Source organism: Rhineura floridana, chromosome 12 (assembly GCF_030035675.1).
Source record: "Rhineura floridana isolate rRhiFlo1 chromosome 12, rRhiFlo1.hap2, whole genome shotgun sequence".
Lineage (NCBI taxonomy): Eukaryota > Metazoa > Chordata > Lepidosauria > Squamata > Rhineuridae > Rhineura > Rhineura floridana.
Window position 1 is genome coordinate 28,985,350 of NC_084491.1, and position 21,591 is coordinate 29,006,940.

General features: G+C 44.4%; 1 protein-coding gene across 14 annotated transcripts in view; it reads left to right on the forward strand.

Moving 5' to 3' along the window:
* Positions 1–21,591, forward strand: part of ST3GAL4 (ST3 beta-galactoside alpha-2,3-sialyltransferase 4) — a 215,895-nt gene that overhangs the window by 72,890 nt on the left and 121,414 nt on the right. For 2 of the 14 annotated variants that reach the window (XM_061592939.1, XM_061592940.1), the window contains exons 2-3: positions 15,281–15,419; positions 20,595–20,674. The exons of 6 other annotated variants lie outside the window; for them this stretch is intronic. The gene's annotated coding sequence lies outside the window, so the exon portion shown is untranslated. 6 more of the 14 variants (XM_061592934.1, XM_061592941.1, XM_061592933.1 and 3 more) reach the window with 5 other exon arrangements.

Genomic DNA, 21,591 nt, shown 5'->3' on the forward strand with positions numbered 1-21,591 from the left:
ATTAGTTTGACAGGACTTTTTCTTGACAAACCCATGCTGGCTCCTTCTAAATCATAGCATTGTCATCTAGATAGTTGCCAATGGACTCTTTTATTATCCGTTCTAATATCTTTCCCGGTATTGAAGTCAGACTAACCGGCCTGTAATTCCCCGGATCTTCTTTTTTACCCTTTTTAAAGAGCGGGACGACGTTTGCTCGTCTCCAATCCTCCAGCACCTCTCCTGTTCTCCAGGATTTCTCAAAGATGATGGCAAGAGGTTCTGAGAGTACATCCGCAAGTTCCTTCAATACTCTGGGATGCAGTTCATCAGGCCCTGGAGATTTGAACTCATTTAGGTTAACTAGGTATTTCCTGACTATCTCCTTATCGATCTCGAACTGCAGTCCCGACCCCTTGCTGAGATTGCTACCGATGCAAGGTTGCACACTGTTCCCTTTTTGGGAGAAAACGGAGGCAAAATAGGTGTTGAGCAGTTCTGCTTTTTCCTCGTTATCTGTCAACATTTTGCCATCTTCATTGAGCAGCAGTCCCACCGTTTCCTTGGTCTTTCTCTTGCTTCGAACATATCTGAAAAAACCCTTTTTGTTGTTCCTCGCTTCCCTCGCCAGCCTCAGCTCATTCTGGGTTTTAGCTTTCCTTACGCTATTCCTGCAAGCCCGAGCCGCTCGTCGGTACTCTTCCTTGGTGATGCATCCTTCCTTCCATTCTTTATACATGCTCTTTTTTACTTTTACCTCCTCCACCAGTCTTCCGTGTAGCCACATTGGCTTTTTCCGATGTCTTCCATTTTTCTTCCTCTTTGGAATTGTTAGCGATTGCGCTTTTTGTAATACGTTCTTCATGAACTCCCACGCTTCTTGGGCTCCTTTTTTCTTTAGTCTATCTAGCCACGGGATCCTACCCATCATTTCCCTGAGCTTGCTAAAATCGGCTTTCCTGAAATCCAAGGTCCATATTTGACTATATTCTTCTTTGGCTTTCCCCAGAATCACGAATTCCAGCATTATGTGGTCACTTTCCCCCAAGGTACCGACCGCTTTAATTCCCGTGACCAATTTGTCCGTGTTAGTTAAGATCAGGTCCAGGATTGCCGATCCCCTTGTTCCTTCTTCTACTTTTTGAAAGAGGAAATTATCAGCAAGGCCCATCAGGAATTTGTTGGAGGCTTTGTGCTTTGCAGAGTTTGTCTCCCAGCAGATATCCGGGTAGTTGAAGTCCCCCATCACTACTACTTCTTGCCTCCTTGAGATTTCAGATATTTGTTTGAGAAAGGCCTCGTCTACCACCTCTTCTTGGCCAGGGGGTCTGTAGTAGACACCTACTACCATGTCGGTTTTATTTGTTTCTCCATTTATTTTTACCCAAATGGTCTCTACCGGACCACTTTGTTCACTCTCTTGGATTTCCATAGAGGTGTATTTGTCTTTGACGTATAACGCTACTCCCCCTCCTTTTCTGTTGCTTCTATTCTTTCTGTAGAGTTTATATCCTTGAATGGCTATATTCCAATCATGGGAGTCATCCCACCAAGTTTCTGTTATCCCTATGAAGTCATATTTGCCTTGATGCACTAAGACTTCAAGCTCCCCTTGCTTGTTTTCCAAGCTCCGCGCATTGGTATATAGACAGCAGAAGTCTCTTTTGTCCCGATTGGATTCCTCCGTTAATATACCATTCAGACCGTGGTATTCCCGATCTCTATGTATGGATGTGAAAGTTGGACAGTGAAAAAAAGCAGGTAAGAGAAAAATCAACTCATTTGAAATGTAGTGATGGAAGAGAGCTTTGCGCATACCATGGACCACGAAAAAGACAAATAATTGGGTGTTAGTACAAATTAAACCAGAACTGTCACTAGAAGCTACTACAGAGTTAGAGTTACACCACAGCAGGGTTCCTAGTAGGGTACCCTGCTCTATGGCATATGTAGTATAATGTTTAATCTAGCCCTCAAACAGTCACATAGCCTACTTCTAGGGAAAGTGGAAAGAACCTTTGAAATGTGAGGCAAGGCCATTAAAAGCCCTGTTTTACCAAACAACCATTAACGCGTTTGAAAAGATGCTTTATCTCTTCTGTGCCCCACCCCCTCCCCCCAAAGCCTAAGAACAAAGGTTGCCTTTTGCATAAGGGGACGGGCTGCACATAGCAGGGACAAACTGTGACAAACTTCTCTGTTCAGCATTCTGAGACTGGTGCATTTTACAGCCTGCCCTGCAAACTCCAGAGCTGTTTGTCCGGCCAGGCCTGTGTGGGGTAGGATGGTGATGTGCCCTGCCTAATGAGAAATGTTGGTTACAATGTGCAGCCTTTTTGCCTGTTCTAAAGTTGGTTACCTGAATGGATTTGGGACACAGTGGAGGTTTCCTTCGGCTCCTCTTCCAACCTTTTTGACTAGGCTACCAAGTGAACTAATGGGCACAACCTGGCTGGGGACAGCTATCCTTGGTGGCTGTGCAATAACTGAGGCTTCTTTTCTTTTCTTTTCTGTATAGTCCTGCATTACACCTTTTTGCAAGAAGCATGTTTTAAAAATAATCTCCAATGGTTTATATCCAATTCCAGTTCTACTCAGAGCAGCAGATCCATTGAAATGAATAGATGTAGCTAACTTAGGTCCATGAATTTCAGTGGATCTGCTCTGGGTAGAAGTTAGCAGGATATGATCCAGTGGTCTGGCATGAAGTGCTGTTCTGTAGGAAGAGCGGTTGAAGATGGTGAAGTCTCACTAGCAATAAGGGGATATTTCCTTCAGCTTGTTGTCCTGGTAAACTAGCATCCTTCTGATGCTCATCTTACTTTTGGGCAAGTGCGCCATAAGACCAAAATATTGGATTGTGCCGTTCCCCATTGTAATGGAGAGGGCCAGTGTGGTTTGAGTGTCAGGCTAGAACTGGAGAGACTCTGTGTCAAATATCGTCCAGAAAGCTCAGTGGGTGGACTTGAGCCGGTCACTATCTTCCAGCCTAGCTTGCCTCTCAGGGTGGTTATTAGGATAAAACTAAGGTAGGGGAAAGGGACCCTGAACTCCTTCAGTGAAAAGCAGGTTATCAGTGGAATGAATGAATGAAGAGCAGCACAGAGCCTATACTGGCTCCCTCACTTTGGTATAGGTTTGCTCCAGGCCAGGGATGGAGAACCTCTGGTCCTCCAGATATTGTTGAACTACAACTCCCGTTAGCCCTGAACATTGGCTTTGCTCCTGCCATAGCCTCCTGTTGTCTATGCCACATGCTGTAGGTTGGCCAGCCACAATCTCTGCAGTCAATAGATCATACAGCAGTTGTCAAGCTTTGGCAGTGCTCCAAGACAAGGCCACATCTGAGAGTCCAGTTGTTGCAAACGCACACAAGGATCCAAAGGGCCAGAGGCAGAGGTTGGTGACCAGAGTCTGGAAGAGTTGAGGCAAGGGAGTCTGCTCAGACTGTGAAGCTGACTTCAATACAAATGCTATATAAGGCAGCTGTGGGGAACCTTTTCCCCTCCAGATGTTCCTGAGCTATAACTTGCATCATCCCTGGCCATTGACCGTGGTTGCTGGGGATGATGGGAGCTGTAGTTCAGCAACATCTGGAGGGCCAAAGGTTCTCCACCCCCTTTATAAGGCCTGGGGTGTCCCTAGTGTCCTGTGGGCTCAAATGACTCAGGCTAGTACTTCAATCTAGATTCTAGAGCAACCTTGGGTCCCCAGATGGACTGCAACTCCCATCATCCATGACCATTGACTGTGCTAGCTGGGGATGATGGGAGTTGCAGACTAACAACATCTGGGGACCCAAGGTTGAAGAACAGTGACCTAGAGGTCATTCTTGATCCACAGAGCCTGAACTGCCTAGTTTACTGAGGAATCAATGTGCTGGTGGCACAAGAGGTAAGGTATTGGTAACTAGCTGCTGAAGAGCCTGGTTGTGGAGGGCTTTACAGTAATATTCTGTATCCTGCTGCTTCCTACAAGGATAGATCTTTTCAAACCTATTCACAGGAGGCTACAATTGGATAATTTGCCTGGCCACAAATCACAGGTAGTCAATATAGTGCCTTCCAGATGTTGTTGGACTACAACTCCCATCATCCTTGACATTTGGCCATGCTCTTAGGACTCATGGGAGTTGAGTCCAACAATGCTGGAGGGCACTACCTTGACAAGCCCTGCCCTGGATAGTAACCCATCCATCCTCCTTACCTGCTTATAATATATTCCATCCTTGTTAATAATACAGCACTCAAGGCCAGAGCTTATCATCTGCATCAGACAGAGAGCCCAGAGGACAAGTTTCAAATCAAATCAAATCATATTTATTGCGGTCATAGACCCATATTTAAAACAAACAAATGAATGAGTATATTTTACAATAAAAAGTGTTTACAACCAGATCTTTGATACAAGGAATTGGGACAGAATTCTACTAAATAAAACATTATGTGTTAGCTGCAATAAAAAAAGCACGTTTCTGTTGGGCCACAGATACAAACTTGGCAACTTGGATAGTGATTTCTTTATCTGCGCCAGAGAGAAGATAAGCAATCATAAGCTCAGGGGGTTTATGACGGACATTCATCATTATGGGATTTAGGAACTTACTGCGGATCTGAGAGTATAAAGGACAGGAGAGGAGGCAATGTTGGAGGGTTTCAATGGTATCTGCATCACAAGGACAGACACGGTGTAAATACGGAACCCCCCTAAACCTCCCTTCCAGTACCGCAGAATTTAAGGAATTGAACCTGACTTTAGAGAAGGCTATACGTAACTTAGGAATTGTGAGCAAGGCTAAGTAAGGGGCAAACTTACCAGGTTCAAAATTTAGTTTCAGAGACAAGGGAGAACACTGGGTAGAAGTTAGCAGGATATGATCCAGTGGTCTGGCATGAAGTGCTGTTCTGTAGGAAGAGCGGTTGAAGATGGTGAAGTCTCACTAGCAATAAAGGGATATTTCCTTCAGCTTGTTGTCCTGGTAAACTAGCATCCTTCTGATGCTCATCTTACTTTTGGGCAAGTGCGCCATAAGACCAAAATATTGGATTGTGCCGTTCCCCATTGTAATGGAGAGGGCCAGTGTGGTTTGAGTGTCAGGCTAGAACTGGAGAGACTCTGTGTCAAATATCGTCCAGAAAGCTCAGTGGGTGGACTTGAGCCGGTCACTATCTTCCAGCCTAGCTTGCCTCTCAGGGTGGTTATTAGGATAAAACTAAGGTAGGGGAAAGGGACCCTGAACTCCTTCAGTGAAAAGCAGGTTATCAGTGGAATGAATGAATGAAGAGCAGCACAGAGCCTATACTGGCTCCCTCACTTTGGTATAGGTTTGCTCCAGGCCAGGGATGGAGAACCTCTGGTCCTCCAGATATTGTTGAACTACAACTCCCGTTAGCCCTGAACATTGGCTTTGCTCCTGCCATAGCCTCCTGTTGTCTATGCCACATGCTGTAGGTTGGCCAGCCACAATCTCTGCAGTCAATAGATCATACAGCAGTTGTCAAGCTTTGGCAGTGCTCCAAGACAAGGCCACATCTGAGAGTCCAGTTGTTGCAAACGCACACAAGGATCCAAAGGGCCAGAGGCAGAGGTTGGTGACCAGAGTCTGGAAGAGTTGAGGCAAGGGAGTCTGCTCAGACTGTGAAGCTGACTTCAATACAAATGCTATATAAGGCAGCTGTGGGGAACCTTTTCCCCTCCAGATGTTCCTGAGCTATAACTTGCATCATCCCTGGCCATTGACCGTGGTTGCTGGGGATGATGGGAGCTGTAGTTCAGCAACATCTGGAGGGCCAAAGGTTCTCCACCCCCTTTATAAGGCCTGGGGTGTCCCTAGTGTCCTGTGGGCTCAAATGACTCAGGCTAGTACTTCAATCTAGATTCTAGAGCAACCTTGGGTCCCCAGATGGACTGCAACTCCCATCATCCATGACCATTGACTGTGCTAGCTGGGGATGATGGGAGTTGCAGACTAACAACATCTGGGGACCCAAGGTTGAAGAACAGTGACCTAGAGGTCATTCTTGATCCACAGAGCCTGAACTGCCTAGTTTACTGAGGAATCAATGTGCTGGTGGCACAAGAGGTAAGGTATTGGTAACTAGCTGCTGAAGAGCCTGGTTGTGGAGGGCTTTACAGTAATATTCTGTATCCTGCTGCTTCCTACAAGGATAGATCTTTTCAAACCTATTCACAGGAGGCTACAATTGGATAATTTGCCTGGCCACAAATCACAGGTAGTCAATATAGTGCCTTCCAGATGTTGTTGGACTACAACTCCCATCATCCTTGACATTTGGCCATGCTCTTAGGACTCATGGGAGTTGAGTCCAACAATGCTGGAGGGCACTACCTTGACAAGCCCTGCCCTGGATAGTAACCCATCCATCCTCCTTACCTGCTTATAATATATTCCATCCTTGTTAATAATACAGCACTCAAGGCCAGAGCTTATCATCTGCATCAGACAGAGAGCCCAGAGGACAAGTTTCAAATCAAATCAAATCATATTTATTGCGGTCATAGACCCATATTTAAAACAAACAAATGAATGAGTATATTTTACAATAAAAAGTGTTTACAACCAGATCTTTGATACAAGGAATTGGGACAAAATTCTACTAAATAAAACATTATGTGTTAGCTGCAATAAAAAAAGCATGTTTCTGTTGGGCTACAGATACAAACTTGGCAACTTGGATAGTGATTTCTTTATCTGCGCCAGAGAGAAGATAAGCAATCATAAGCTCAGGGGGTTTATGACGGACATTCATCATTATGGGATTTAGGAACTTACTGCGGATCTGAGAGTATAAAGGACAGGAGAGGAGGCAATGTTGGAGGGTTTCAATGGTATCTGCATCACAAGGACAGACACGGTGTAAATACGGAACCCCCCTTAACCTCCCTTCCAGTACCGCAGAATTTAAGGAATTGAACCTGACTTTAGAGAAGGCTATACGTAACTTAGGAATTGTGAGCAAGGCTAAGTAAGGGGCAAACTTACCAGGTTCAAAATTTAGTTTCAGAGACAAGGGAGAACACTGGGTAGAAGTTAGCAGGATATGATCCAGTGGTCTGGCATGAAGTGCTGTTCTGTAGGAAGAGCGGTTGAAGATGGTGAAGTCTCACTAGCAATAAAGGGATATTTCCTTCAGCTTGTTGTCCTGGTAAACTAGCATCCTTCTGATGCTCATCTTACTTTTGGGCAAGTGCGCCATAAGACCAAAATATTGGATTGTGCCGTTCCCCATTGTAATGGAGAGGGCCAGTGTGGTTTGAGTGTCAGGCTAGAACTGGAGAGACTCTGTGTCAAATATCGTCCAGAAAGCTCAGTGGGTGGACTTGAGCCGGTCACTATCTTCCAGCCTAGCTTGCCTCTCAGGGTGGTTATTAGGATAAAACTAAGGTAGGGGAAAGGGACCCTGAACTCCTTCAGTGAAAAGCAGGTTATCAGTGGAATGAATGAATGAAGAGCAGCACAGAGCCTATACTGGCTCCCTCACTTTGGTATAGGTTTGCTCCAGGCCAGGGATGGAGAACCTCTGGTCCTCCAGATATTGTTGAACTACAACTCCCGTTAGCCCTGAACATTGGCTTTGCTCCTGCCATAGCCTCCTGTTGTCTATGCCACACGCTGTAGGTTGGCCAGCCACAATCTCTGCAGTCAATAGATCATACAGCAGTTGTCAAGCTTTGGCAGTGCTCCAAGACAAGGCCACATCTGAGAGTCCAGTTGTTGCAAACGCACACAAGGATCCAAAGGGCCAGAGGCAGAGGTTGGTGACCAGAGTCTGGAAGAGTTGAGGCAAGGGAGTCTGCTCAGACTGTGGAGCTGACTTCAATACAAATGCTATATAAGGCAGCTGTGGGGAACCTTTTCCCCCTCCAGATGTTCCTGAGCTATAACTTGCATCATCCCTGGCCATTGACCGTGGTTGCTGGGGATGATGGGAGCTGTAGTTCAGCAACATCTGGAGGGCCAAAGGTTCTCCACCCCCTTTATAAGGCCTGGGGTGTCCCTAGTGTCCTTTGGGCTCAAATGACTCAGGCTAGTACTTCAATCTAGATTCTAGAGCAACCTTGGGTCCCCAGATGGACTGCAACTCCCATCATCCATGACCATTGACTGTGCTATCTGGGGATGATGGGAGTTGCAGACTAACAACATCTGGGGACCCAAGGTTGAAGAACAGTGACCTAGAGGTCATTCTTGATCCACAGAGCCTGAACTGCCTAGTTTACTGAGGAATCAATGTGCTGGTGGCACAAGAGGTAAGGTATTGGTAACTAGCTGCTGAAGAGCCTGGTTGTGGAGGGCTTTACAGTAATATTCTGTATCCTGCTGCTTCCTACAAGGATAGATCTTTTCAAACCTATTCACAGGAGGCTACAATTGGATAATTTGCCTGGCCACAAATCACAGGTAGTCAATATGGTGCCTTCCAGATGTTGCTGGACTACAACTCCCATCATCCTTGACATTTGGCCATGCTCTTAGGACTCATGGGAGTTGAGTCCAACAATGCTGGAGGGCACTACCTTGACAAGCCCTGCCCTGGATAGTAACCCATCCATCCTCCTTACCTGCTTATAATATATTCCATCCTTGTTAATAATACAGCACTCAAGGCCAGAGCTTATCATCTGCATCAGACAGAGAGCCCAGAGGACAAGTTTCAAATCAAATCAAATCATATTTATTGCGGTCATAGACCCATATTTAAAACAAACAAATGAATGAGTATATTTTACAATAAAAAGTGTTTACAACCAGATCTTTGATACAAGGAATTGGGACAGAATTCTACTAAATAAAACATTATGTGTTAGCTGCAATAAAAAAAGCACGTTTCTGTTGGGCCACAGATACAAACTTGGCAACTTGGATAGTGATTTCTTTATCTGCGCCAGAGAGAAGATAAGCAATCATAAGCTCAGGGGGTTTATGACGGACATTCATCATTATGGGATTTAGGAACTTACTGCGGATCTGAGAGTATAAAGGACAGGAGAGGAGGCAATGTTGGAGGGTTTCAATGGTATCTGCATCACAAGGACAGACACGGTGTAAATACGGAACCCCCCTAAACCTCCCTTCCAGTACCGCAGAATTTAAGGAATTGAACCTGACTTTAGAGAAGGCTATACGTAACTTAGGAATTGTGAGCAAGGCTAAGTAAGGGGCAAACTTACCAGGTTCAAAATTTAGTTTCAGAGACAAGGGAGAACACTGGGTAGAAGTTAGCAGGATATGATCCAGTGGTCTGGCATGAAGTGCTGTTCTGTAGGAAGAGCGGTTGAAGATGGTGAAGTCTCACTAGCAATAAAGGGATATTTCCTTCAGCTTGTTGTCCTGGTAAACTAGCATCCTTCTGATGCTCATCTTACTTTTGGGCAAGTGCGCCATAAGACCAAAATATTGGATTGTGCCGTTCCCCATTGTAATGGAGAGGGCCAGTGTGGTTTGAGTGTCAGGCTAGAACTGGAGAGACTCTGTGTCAAATATCGTCCAGAAAGCTCAGTGGGTGGACTTGAGCCGGTCACTATCTTCCAGCCTAGCTTGCCTCGCAGGGTGGTTATTAGGATAAAACTAAGGTAGGGGAAAGGGACCCTGAACTCCTTCAGTGAAAAGCAGGTTATCAGTGGAATGAATGAATGAAGAGCAGCACAGAGCCTATACTGGCTCCCTCACTTTGGTATAGGTTTGCTCCAGGCCAGGGATGGAGAACCTCTGGTCCTCCAGATATTGTTGAACTACAACTCCCGTTAGCCCTGAACATTGGCTTTGCTCCTGCCATAGCCTCCTGTTGTCTATGCCACACGCTGTAGGTTGGCCAGCCACAATCTCTGCAGTCAATAGATCATACAGCAGTTGTCAAGCTTTGGCAGTGCTCCAAGACAAGGCCACATCTGAGAGTCCAGTTGTTGCAAACGCACACAAGGATCCAAAGGGCCAGAGGCAGAGGTTGGTGACCAGAGTCTGGAAGAGTTGAGGCAAGGGAGTCTGCTCAGACTGTGAAGCTGACTTCAATACAAATGCTATATAAGGCAGCTGTGGGGAACCTTTTCCCCTCCAGATGTTCCTGAGCTATAACTTGCATCATCCCTGGCCATTGACCGTGGTTGCTGGGGATGATGGGAGCTGTAGTTCAGCAACATCTGGAGGGCCAAAGGTTCTCCACCCCCTTTATAAGGCCTGGGGTGTCCCTAGTGTCCTTTGGGCTCAAATGACTCAGGCTAGTACTTCAATCTAGATTCTAGAGCAACCTTGGGTCCCCAGATGGACTGCAACTCCCATCATCCATGACCATTGACTGTGCTATCTGGGGATGATGGGAGTTGCAGACTAACAACATCTGGGGACCCAAGGTTGAAGAACAGTGACCTAGAGGTCATTCTTGATCCACAGAGCCTGAACTGCCTAGTTTACTGAGGAATCAATGTGCTGGTGGCACAAGAGGTAAGGTGTTGGTAACTAGCTGCTGAAGAGCCTGGTTGTGGAGGACTTTACAGTAATATTCTGTATCCTGCTGCTTCCTACAAGGATAGATCTTTTCAAACCTATTCACAGGAGGCTACAATTGGATAATTTGCCTGGCCACAAATCACAGGTAGTCAATATGGTGCCTTCCAGATGTTGCTGGACTACAACTCCCATCATCCTTGACATTTGGCCATGCTCTTAGGACTCATGGGAGTTGAGTCCAACAATGCTGGAGGGCACTACCTTGACAAGCCCTGCCCTGGATAGTAACCCATCCATCCTCCTTACCTGCTTATAATATATTCCATCCTTGTTAATAATACAGCACTCAAGGCCAGAGCTTATCATCTGCATCAGACAGAGAGCCCAGAGGACAAGTTTCAAATCAAATCAAATCATATTTATTGCGGTCATAGACCCATATTTAAAACAAACAAATGAATGAGTATATTTTACAATAAAAAGTGTTTACAACCAGATCTTTGATACAAGGAATTGGGACAGAATTCTACTAAATAAAACATTATGTGTTAGCTGCAATAAAAAAAGCACGTTTCTGTTGGGCCACAGATACAAACTTGGCAACTTGGATAGTGATTTCTTTATCTGCGCCAGAGAGAAGATAAGCAATCATAAGCTCAGGGGGTTTATGACGGACATTCATCATTATGGGATTTAGGAACTTACTGCGGATCTGAGAGTATAAAGGACAGGAGAGGAGGCAATGTTGGAGGGTTTCAATGGTATCTGCATCACAAGGACAGACACGGTGTAAATACGGAACCCCCCTAAACCTCCCTTCCAGTACCGCAGAATTTAAGGAATTGAACCTGACTTTAGAGAAGGCTATACGTAACTTAGGAATTGTGAGCAAGGCTAAGTAAGGGGCAAACTTACCAGGTTCAAAATTTAGTTTCAGAGACAAGGGAGAACACTGGGTAGAAGTTAGCAGGATATGATCCAGTGGTCTGGCATGAAGTGCTGTTCTGTAGGAAGAGCGGTTGAAGATGGTGAAGTCTCACTAGCAATAAAGGGATATTTCCTTCAGCTTGTTGTCCTGGTAAACTAGCATCCTTCTGATGCTCATCTTACTTTTGGGCAAGTGCGCCATAAGACCAAAATATTGGATTGTGCCGTTCCCCATTGTAATGGAGAGGGCCAGTGTGGTTTGAGTGTCAGGCTAGAACTGGAGAGACTCTGTGTCAAATATCGTCCAGAAAGCTGAGTGGGTGGACTTGAGCCGGTCACTATCTTCCAGCCTAGCTTGCCTCGCAGGGTGGTTATTAGGATAAAACTAAGGTAGGGGAAAGGGACCCTGAACTCCTTCAGTGAAAAGCAGGTTATCAGTGGAATGAATGAATGAAGAGCAGCACAGAGCCTATACTGGCTCCCTCACTTTGGTATAGGTTTGCTCCAGGCCAGGGATGGAGAACCTCTGGTCCTCCAGATATTGTTGAACTACAACTCCCGTTAGCCCTGAACATTGGCTTTGCTCCTGCCATAGCCTCCTGTTGTCTATGCCACACGCTGTAGGTTGGCCAGCCACAATCTCTGCAGTCAATAGATCATACAGCAGTTGTCAAGCTTTGGCAGTGCTCCAAGACAAGGCCACATCTGAGAGTCCAGTTGTTGCAAACGCACACAAGGATCCAAAGGGCCAGAGGCAGAGGTTGGTGACCAAAGTCTGGAAGAGTTGAGGCAAGGGAGTCTGCTCAGACTGTGAAGCTGACTTCAATACAAATGCTATATAAGGCAGCTGTGGGGAACCTTTTCCCCTCCAGATGTTCCTGAGCTATAACTTGCATCATCCCTGGCCATTGACCGTGGTTGCTGGGGATGATGGGAGCTACAACATCTGGAGGGCCAAAGGTTCTCCACCCCCTTTATAAGGCCTGGGATGCCCCTAGTGTCCTGTGGGCTCAAATGACTCAGGCTAGTACTTCAATCTAGATTCTAGAGCAACCTTGGGTCCCCAGATGGACTGCAACTCCCATCATCCATGACCATTGATTGTGCTATCTGGGGATGATGGGAGTTGCAGACTAACAACATCTGGGGACCCAAGGTTGAAGAACAGTGACCTAGAGGTCATTCTTGATCCACAGAGCCTGAACTGCCTAGTTTACTGAGGAATCAATGTGCTGGTGGCACAAGAGGTAAGGTGTTGGTAACTAGCTGCTGAAGAGCCTGGTTGTGGAGGACTTTACAGTAATATTCTGTATCCTGCTGCTTCCTACAAGGATAGATCTTTTCAAACCTATTCACAGGAGGCTACAATTGGATAATTTGCCTGGCCACAAATCACAGGTAGTCAATATGGTGCCTTCCAGATGTTGCTGGACTACAACTCCCATCATCCTTGACATTTGGCCATGCTCCTAGGGCTCATGGGAGAATTTAGTTTAAGAGACAAGGGAGAACATGTTTTCAAAGCCATACTAAATGAAGTCTGAAGATCAATATCCTTAAAGCGGGAACGGATTACAGCCAACACATTTGATGGTGATAAAGAGGATAAGTATTCTTTTGAGAGACCGATTTTCAGCAATTTTAATTCCATTTTTTTGTTCCAGTTGGAAGGCCAGTTGTCTTTCCAATACAGGGACAAGAGACCCGAAGGGGTGATAGAGGATATTTTAACCCAGTAGTTGACAGTCGCTAACCAAGCCTGGCATTCTATTGAAATAAACCCACATTCTAACCTAAGTGCCGCTGATGGTACACATCTCGGGAGTCCTAGAAGGCGTCGTAACAAAATGGAGAGGACAGCCTCAACTGAGGAATCCAAAGAGTGGATCCAGATTGGCACTCCATATAGAAGTTGGGGAATAATCTTGTTTTTAAATATCTGGATAATCGCTGGCACATAATGTCCCCCTTTATAATAAAAGTATTGAAGCAGACTCTTTATAGAGTTTCTTGCTCTCGTTACCGCCAATCTTATGTGAGTGCTCCAGTTCATTGAAGAATGGAAAGTAACACCAAGGTATTTATATTGGTCTACTTGGGCAATTTGATGGCCATTGATTATCCAAACCGGGGAAGTTCTTCGTTTTGAGAAAACTAAAATTTTAGTTTTATCAAAATTTATTGTTAGTTGATTCCCAATGCAATAGGCCATAAATGCCCTTATTGTACGTTTAAGCCCTATCTTTGAGTATGAAAGAGTCACAGCATCATCCGCGTATAACAACAACGGACAACACACAGCTTCAATCTTGGGATTGTGAAAATCATCAGAAAGACAATGTACATTGAGATCGTTTAAGTATAGATTGAAAAGAAGGGGGGCTAATATACAGCCTTGTCTCACCCCTGTGGACGTGGGGATGGAATTTGACAAACCACCATCCCTCCCACAGCATACTCGCAGAGATGTGTGTTGATGAAGATGGTAAGAGGACAAGGTTAATGGCTGTACCCAAAGGATAACAATTGCTTTTGTTGCCTCAACAAAAACACATGGGTGTCTGTTTTCAGAGGAAGAACACAAAATTGGCAGGTCGCATTTGAGGGGAAATCTTTTCCGGTGTTTGTGTGGGCTGCTTCTGAAGCATTATGTGAAGCTTGCTGCATTTCTGTTGAATTTGTCAAACCCCATTTTGTAAACAAACTGGAGGTAGCCAAAACTATTGGATGTTTTACTAGGGCTTTGAATTCCTTGCTGTAGTGGAAGTGAGGTGATCTGAGATGAAGCAGGCTGACTCTGTGGCTTTGGACCTTGGAAAGGCTTCTAAGGTTTATTTATTTATTTACTAGTTTGATGCATTTTGGGACATCCTCCCCCAGCTTTCTCTGATGCCTGGCACAAAGGGTTATGTGTGTGTAGTTCTGTGGCTGACAGCTCTAGTGTCCAATCAGTGCTTCTCCTTCCAGTCACAGAGCTTTTGGAAGAGATGTAGAAAGACTTGCGACTTTGGTGCAAATTGAGCAGAAACAGAATGTATATTGTTTTCAAAGCCTCAAATACTGTTTTTATTAATAATTCTAATCCTTGCATCTGCCCTTCTGAAATTTTGCAGATCTACATAAGACCACATCTACACTGTATGTCATGTTCATGTCAGTTGCCCACAAAACCTCTGTGAAGGACATCAAAGCTTTTGTTAAAGAACCTCCAAATTTTAAAGGTGCCTAGTGCAAATAACAGCTGTACTTATTTGTCTGAGATCATCCTTCCCTTTGAAGATGCTCCAATGCCAGTAAATGTCAATGAAATCTGCTAAAAAAAAAGCAACCTTGTAGGCATTTGTCGATTTTCCCATTGTAGTCAATGGGGAAAACATCCAGAGCTTCAGAAAACAAGACAAAGCAATTCTCTGCTTTGGAGATGAGGCAAAGGGCGGTGCTTGACCTCATGCAACACCCCTAGCCATGTGCCAGCTAGACAGGATTAATATTTTTCTGTGCATGGCCCTAATAGCCAGTCCCAAGCAGTATAGGCAATTCAGCCCCCTCCCCAATGCTTCCTGATCCCATTTGCCCCCTTAGGGTTGTCCCAGTTCTGCAGTTGATGGCAGAAGCCATGATTGGCAAAATTCCCCTGTCTGAGTCTAAACCTAAGTTGGGCAACACTTTCATTGGAACCAACCAAAATAGCCAGCAAGCCTTTGAGTTCCCCAGAAATGCTCAGCAGATTGGATATTAACCAAGTTGGCTGGACATTGAAGTCACTAAGTCTGCTTTTAGTAACAGTAAAGATAAAGAGTGTAGGAGGGAGAGAGCAGACTTCATTGGATTAATCGCCACTAGGTGCTAACACAGGTTTATTTATTTATTTATTTATTTATTTATTCATTCATTCATTCATTCAACTAGCAATAGCTCTCTGGGCGGTGAACACAAGTATTGTGCGAGGACGGCTGGGACAAAGAGGCAAAGAATTGCCGATGCCTTGTTTTTGAAAATATAAAATCCAGCAGCTAGCGGCGTCCATCTCCAGCCTTAAGGACAACAGGTGGGTTTCACTATGTCATGACTTCTTGGTTTGTTCCAATAAAGATATGGCCTGATTGTAGTGAGTTTTGATTCCTGCCCCCCCTTGTGCAGCCATCACAGCTCTTGTTATGATTCCAAACCTGGAAATTCCCTCTGCCCTTTGGATTTTCCCTTTGCTTGACCATTTCACATCTTTATAGTCACGTACACCTCCTTCGTAGTTTTGCTTAGCTGTACATATGTTCTCCTTGTCTTCTCCCTTTCTTCAACTCACTGTGATTCAGGCCACTGCTGACTTTGCCCAACTTTCTTGTAGCGCCCTATCTCCGGACTAGTACATCTATTTTCCTCCTTCTCCCTGTAACCATCCACCCATCCGCCTTGAAATGTTGGCAACAGATCCTTAACAAATTTATCTTCTAAACTAAAAAAACATGTTTATCACTTAAACTATACTACAGAGGACTGGATGGAGGGGGATGGGGATTACCATGTGTCCAAAGTATGATAACCTCAATTTCATCATTTTAGCTTCTAGTGACAGTTCGGGTTTAATTTGTTCTAACAACCAATTATTTGTCTTTTTCGCAGTCCGTGGTATGCGCAAAGCACTCCTCCAACACCACATTTCAAATGCGTTGATTTTTCTCTTATCCACTTTTTTCACTGTCCAACTTTCACATCCATACATAGAGATGGGGAATAGCATGGTCTGAATGATCCTGGCTTTAGTGTTCAGTGATACATCTTTGCATTTGAGGACCTTTTCTAGTTCTCTCATAGCTGCCCTCCCCGTTCCAACCTTCTTCTGATTTCTTGACTATTGTCTCCAGTTTGGTTAATGACTGTGCCACGGTATTGATAATCTATGTCCTCATCGTCAACTTTAAAGTTACATAAATCTGCTGTTGTCATTACTTTAGTTTTCTTGATGTTCAGCTGTAGTCCTGCTTTTGTGCTTTCTTCTTTCACCAGCATTTATTTCAAATCATTACTGGTTTCTGCTAGTAGTATGGTATCGTCTGCATATCTTAAATTATTGATGTTTCTCCCTCAATTTTCACACCTCCTTCCTCTTGGTCCAATCCCGCTTTCCGTATGATATGTTCTGCGTACAGATTAAACAAATAGCGTGATAAAATACACCCCTGTCTAACAGGGCTGGGATAGGTCTCAACTTCAAAGGCTTGTTGGAAGAGGAAAGTCTTCAAAAGGCACCGAAAAGTTAACAGAGGTGATGCCTGCCTAATATTTAAGGGAAGGGAATTCCACAGGGTAGGTGCCGCCATACTAAAGGTCCGTTTCCTATATTGTACAGAACGAACCTCCTGATAAGATATTTGCAGGAGGCCCCCACCTGCAGAGTGCAGTGATCGACTGGGTATATAAGATGGTCTTTCAGGTATCCTGGTCCCGAGCTGCATAGGGCTTTGTACACCAAAACTAGAACCTTGAACTTGTCCCGGTAGCAAATGGTCAGCCAGTGCAGTTCTTTCAGTAGCGGGGTGACATATTGGTGATACCCTGCCCCAGTGAGCAGTCTTGCCGCTGCATTTTGCATTAGCTGCAGCTTCCGGACCAACCTCAAGGGCAGCCCCACATAGAGCGCATTATAGTAATCCAGCCTAGAGGTTACCAGTGTGTGGACAACAGTGGTCAGGCTATCCCGGTCCAGAAACGGCCGCAGCTGTCTTATCAGCCGATGCTGGTAAAAGGCACTCCTAGCCACAGAGGTCACCTGGGCCTCTAGCGACAAAGATGGATCCAGGAGCACCCCCAGACTACGGACCTGCTCTTTCAGAGGGAGTACGACCCCATCCAAAGCAGGCAACTGACCAATTATCTGAACTCGGGAACCACCAACCCACAGCGCCTCTGTCTTGCTAGGATTCAGACTCAGTTTATTGGCCCTCATCTAGCCCACCACCGAGTCCAAGCACCGGTCCAGGGCTTGCACAGACTCTCCCGATTCAGATGTTACGGAAAAATAGAGCTGGGTATCGTCAGCATACTGCCGACCAATGTAGTTGATTTGCATACTTTGATTCTAAATGGGGGATTTGGGATTTTTTGCTCTTAGTAGCGGAATTTGATCACTATTTGTCGGTTTGTTGGTTGACTGGGAGTGTGCATGCAACGTGACTGCAATTTGCTCTGGCTTTTGTTCTAACTGCTTTTCTGAAGGCTCTTGACAAACCTGAACACTATAAAGGATTATTTTACATGCTGTGTAGCTGCATAACAGATAAATAAAGGCAATGATTGTCATAAACTGTTGCAGTTTCATTTATGATGGTGACATTGTAGCATCTATCAGTGGTCAATTGATTTGCCCTCCCTTGTAGTTCTTAATAATCTCTCATTCTGGCATTTAGCCAAGAGTCTTGTGACATCCTTAAAGACTAACAGATTTATTGTAGTAGGAGCAGTTTTAGAGCTGGCTTCATCGGATGTTTAATGTTTAGTCTCTGTTGATAGGTGCATATGTGTTCAGAGGAAATACACATAGATACATTTGAGTTCAGAGGACTATGTTTCATAAAAGATTGTGCCATCATAACATTTGGTAGTCTTTAAGATGTCAGAAGACTCTCCGGTGGTTTTGCTGTAAGCAATTAACATGACTACCTCTTTGGAAATAGGTATCTAACAAATATTCCCACGTGGTCACATTTTTGTGAAGAAATGATTGTTCTTAACAGTTTTGGAGCAATTTCTTTGTGAGGGGTGTGTGTGCAGGATCTGTGTGTGTGTGTTTGTGTGTGTGTGTGTTAGAATATTTTCCTATATATCTAATTGGCAATAATCTTGAGATTTATGCAGTTTTGTTTTGTTTTTAAATTGAAGCTACAGTACAAGCAGTTTTAAATAGATGCAAAATACCTATTGAGGGGGAACAGAAAACAATACCTCATACCATGAATATATGAACCAATAAGAAAAAACCAGTGAAGAGAAAAAATCTAATTTATTAAGTGTAACTAAAATCTTGCTTTCTAACATTGCCTCAAGTAAAACTACGATTTCAGAAAAGGAGGTAAAGAATCCCCAAATCTCAGTGAACTCTTGCTTTGCCCTTCAAATGCCTGAGTGAGTTCAGTCCAAAGCAGTCGCCTTGCTTGTGTTCAGGCCTTCTGTAGCTATAGTTATGCGGGTTGTGTGTGTGTGTCCTTACAGTGCGTGACTCGACTTGCATCAGTGTTATCATATTGAACAACTTTCTCAGCACCTGTTGAGGAGTGCACCTGTTCACCTGCTTGGAGCACTCTGTGGAGTTACATGGGTTGATGTTGATTCGTGCTGGTGGATTTTCGCAGCAGGGGCTGGACTGGATGACAGTCTTGCATTGTGGGTTATCAGTGGTCAGTACACTAGCTCTTGGGCAGCCTTCTCCAACCAGGTGCTTTCCAGATGTTTTGGACTACAACACACGCCATCATTGGCTGAGGCTGACGGGATTTGCAGCTCAAATATCTGGAGGGTGCCAGGATGGGAGAAAATGGCCTGTATTCTTTCTTGATGGTTCTGTTATCTGCTTCTGACATGTTCTTCCCTGTGCTTCTGTTTTGTAAGGAAAGTTGCTGTTTTCCTCCAAAACAGAATGGAGGAGCTCCAGATGTTGCTGAGCTACAGTTTTTATCAGTTTTTACAGTCCCCCCCACTTGCTCTAAAGGCAGCCCACCTGTCCAACCACTTGGGCAGAGTCCAGCATTTCTCAGAAAGTTGCTGTCACAACTAACTTTTCAGTCAGTGATTGCTTGATTGGTGGATGTAGATTGTACACAGTGTGTGTGTGTGTATGAGAGAGAGAGAGAGAGTAGTTGTAACTTGTAATACGCCAGTCTTTGCTAAACCACAGATGTGAAAGTCATCCATTTTTAAAGGTACTTTCTTGAGATAATGTAACACAGTTTGGTGCTAATGCTCTTGAATTGCCTTTGGACACTCAGAATCAGGAGTAAAAGGATGGATTTTTTTTCTCCATTTGCCTGATATTTATGTGACGTGGCTCCCATAATCTGTGGTAATGTATACAGAAGCAGGAAGCAATATTTCTCTGTGTTGCAATGGCTTAAGAGGCTCTTAACTTTTATTTCTTTAAAAAATGTTATAAAAACTCATGCTAGTGTAAGCAGTGGTTATAAATTTAGAAGTTGCTCTTCTAAATATTCTGGGGCGTTGCAGGGTAAACAACCAGGCATTCTAATGTTATTAAAATGCAAATAGTCTGAAATGTGTATGTTGTAGATTTGCTTTGGGAAGTGGTGATGGTGGTGGGGAGAGAAGCCACATGTTGGTGACGTGCTGATTGCTTTAGTTTTATAAATGGTATTTTTAAAAAAAGCAAATTTAAAAAATGTAAATAGCTTTTAATGTTATTTCTGTTCCCACTCCTTGTCAGTACTAGAGCAATTGAACCAAAGTTAGAAGTAGTACCACAATCCAAGGAAAAAAAGTATTTTTGTCTCTGAATGTTCATGCCATTCTGCTCCTACATTACTATAAATGTATATTTTGAGCATGACATAATGGGTTGGGGCTTGTCTTGACACACAAGACATTTGGGTGATAGAAGCTTGTATAGGCCCTGAATCATATGTTGGACAGAATGATTAGGAAACGTATCCACCCTTTCACAGAAGAGGCTAGTACCCGTTGGGACTGGTAGGGTGGAAGGAAGGGAGACCAACAGTAGGGGGAACCAGTGCTGGCTGCCTTTTAGCTACCTTGCTAAGTTCAATGTTGTGGTTTTGGTGCACAAAGCCCTATGCAGCTTGGGACCAGGATACCTGAAAGACCATCTTATTCCTTATATACCCAGTCAATCACTGCGGTCTGCAGGTGAGGGCCTCCAGCAGATACCATCTTAACAGGAGGTCCTTTCTGCACAACATAGGAAACAGACCTTTAGTGTAGTGGCACCTACCCTTTGGAATTCCCTCCCCTTAAATATTAGGCAGGCACCTTCTCTGTTATCTTTTTGACGCCTACTCAAGACCTTTCTTTCAACAAGCCTTTTAAGTAGAGACCTTATCCAAGTCTGCATCTGTGTTGCTTTTTAATACATTTTTGTTTTTTAAAATATGCTTTTTAAAGCTTTTTTAAAAAAAATGTTTTTAAAGATGTTTTAATATGTTTTTAAGAATGTTTTGTTTTACTATATTTTAAAGTTTGTTTTTATGATGTTTTACAGTGGTAAGCTGTGGTAACGCAGCTGAAGCTCTGCTCACGGCCGGAGTTCGATTCCAATGGAAGGAGGAAGTCGAATCTCTGGTAAAAGGGGTCGAGGTCCACTCAGCCTTCCATCCATCCGTGGTTGGTAAAATGAGTACTCGGCATATGCTGGGGGGTAAAGAAAGGCCGGGGACGGAACTGGCAATCCCACCCCATATATACGGTCTGCCTAGTAAACGTCGCAAGACGTCACCCTAAGAGTCGGAAACGACTCGCGCTACAAGTGCGGGGACACCTTTACCTTTAGAGTATTTTTAGTGCTTTTGTTTGCTGTCCTGGGCTCCTACTGGGAGGAAGGGTGGGATATAAATCTAATAAATAAATAAATAAATAATAATAAAAGACAGGCAGAGCCACTTCCTGACTAGTTCTAAGCAAGAAGGCAGGGCAGGTGGGGGCTGGCTGAGGGCAGATCAAGGTTGGTGGGACACGTTGGGAAACATCGTAAGAACAAAGTGGACTGGCAACCCCTTAACCTAGATCAGGTTTGGATGTTGGAGTAATTGGCGGAACAGTCACTCTAATAAGTCTGTAAAGTGAATTAAACCCACCCGTGTCATAGCTGATGAGAGAGCTGCCTCAGGATTTTTCCTTGGAATGTTCTGTTCCACTTCCAGCCCCCCCTTTTAAAAGGCTACCAAACCTACATTCTGAAAACAACAACATTTGAGGATCTTCTCTTTGACTGAGTAAGCTTTTCTTATTACCCTGTGACTGTTTTTCTGGCAGATAGCTCAGCTGCCTTGTTTTTCTCTACTTCTAGGGACGCTTTTCTCTCTTTAAATCTTTGTACACTTCCATATAAACCCCTCTGTTTACAATGTTCAGACTGTCAATCTGAGTGTGAGAAGGGGCAGGGCCATAGCTCGGTGGTAGAGTATCTGCTTTGCATGCAGAAGGCTCCAAGTTCATCCCCCAGCATCTCCAGGCAGGGTTTGGAGAGACTCGCTGTCTGA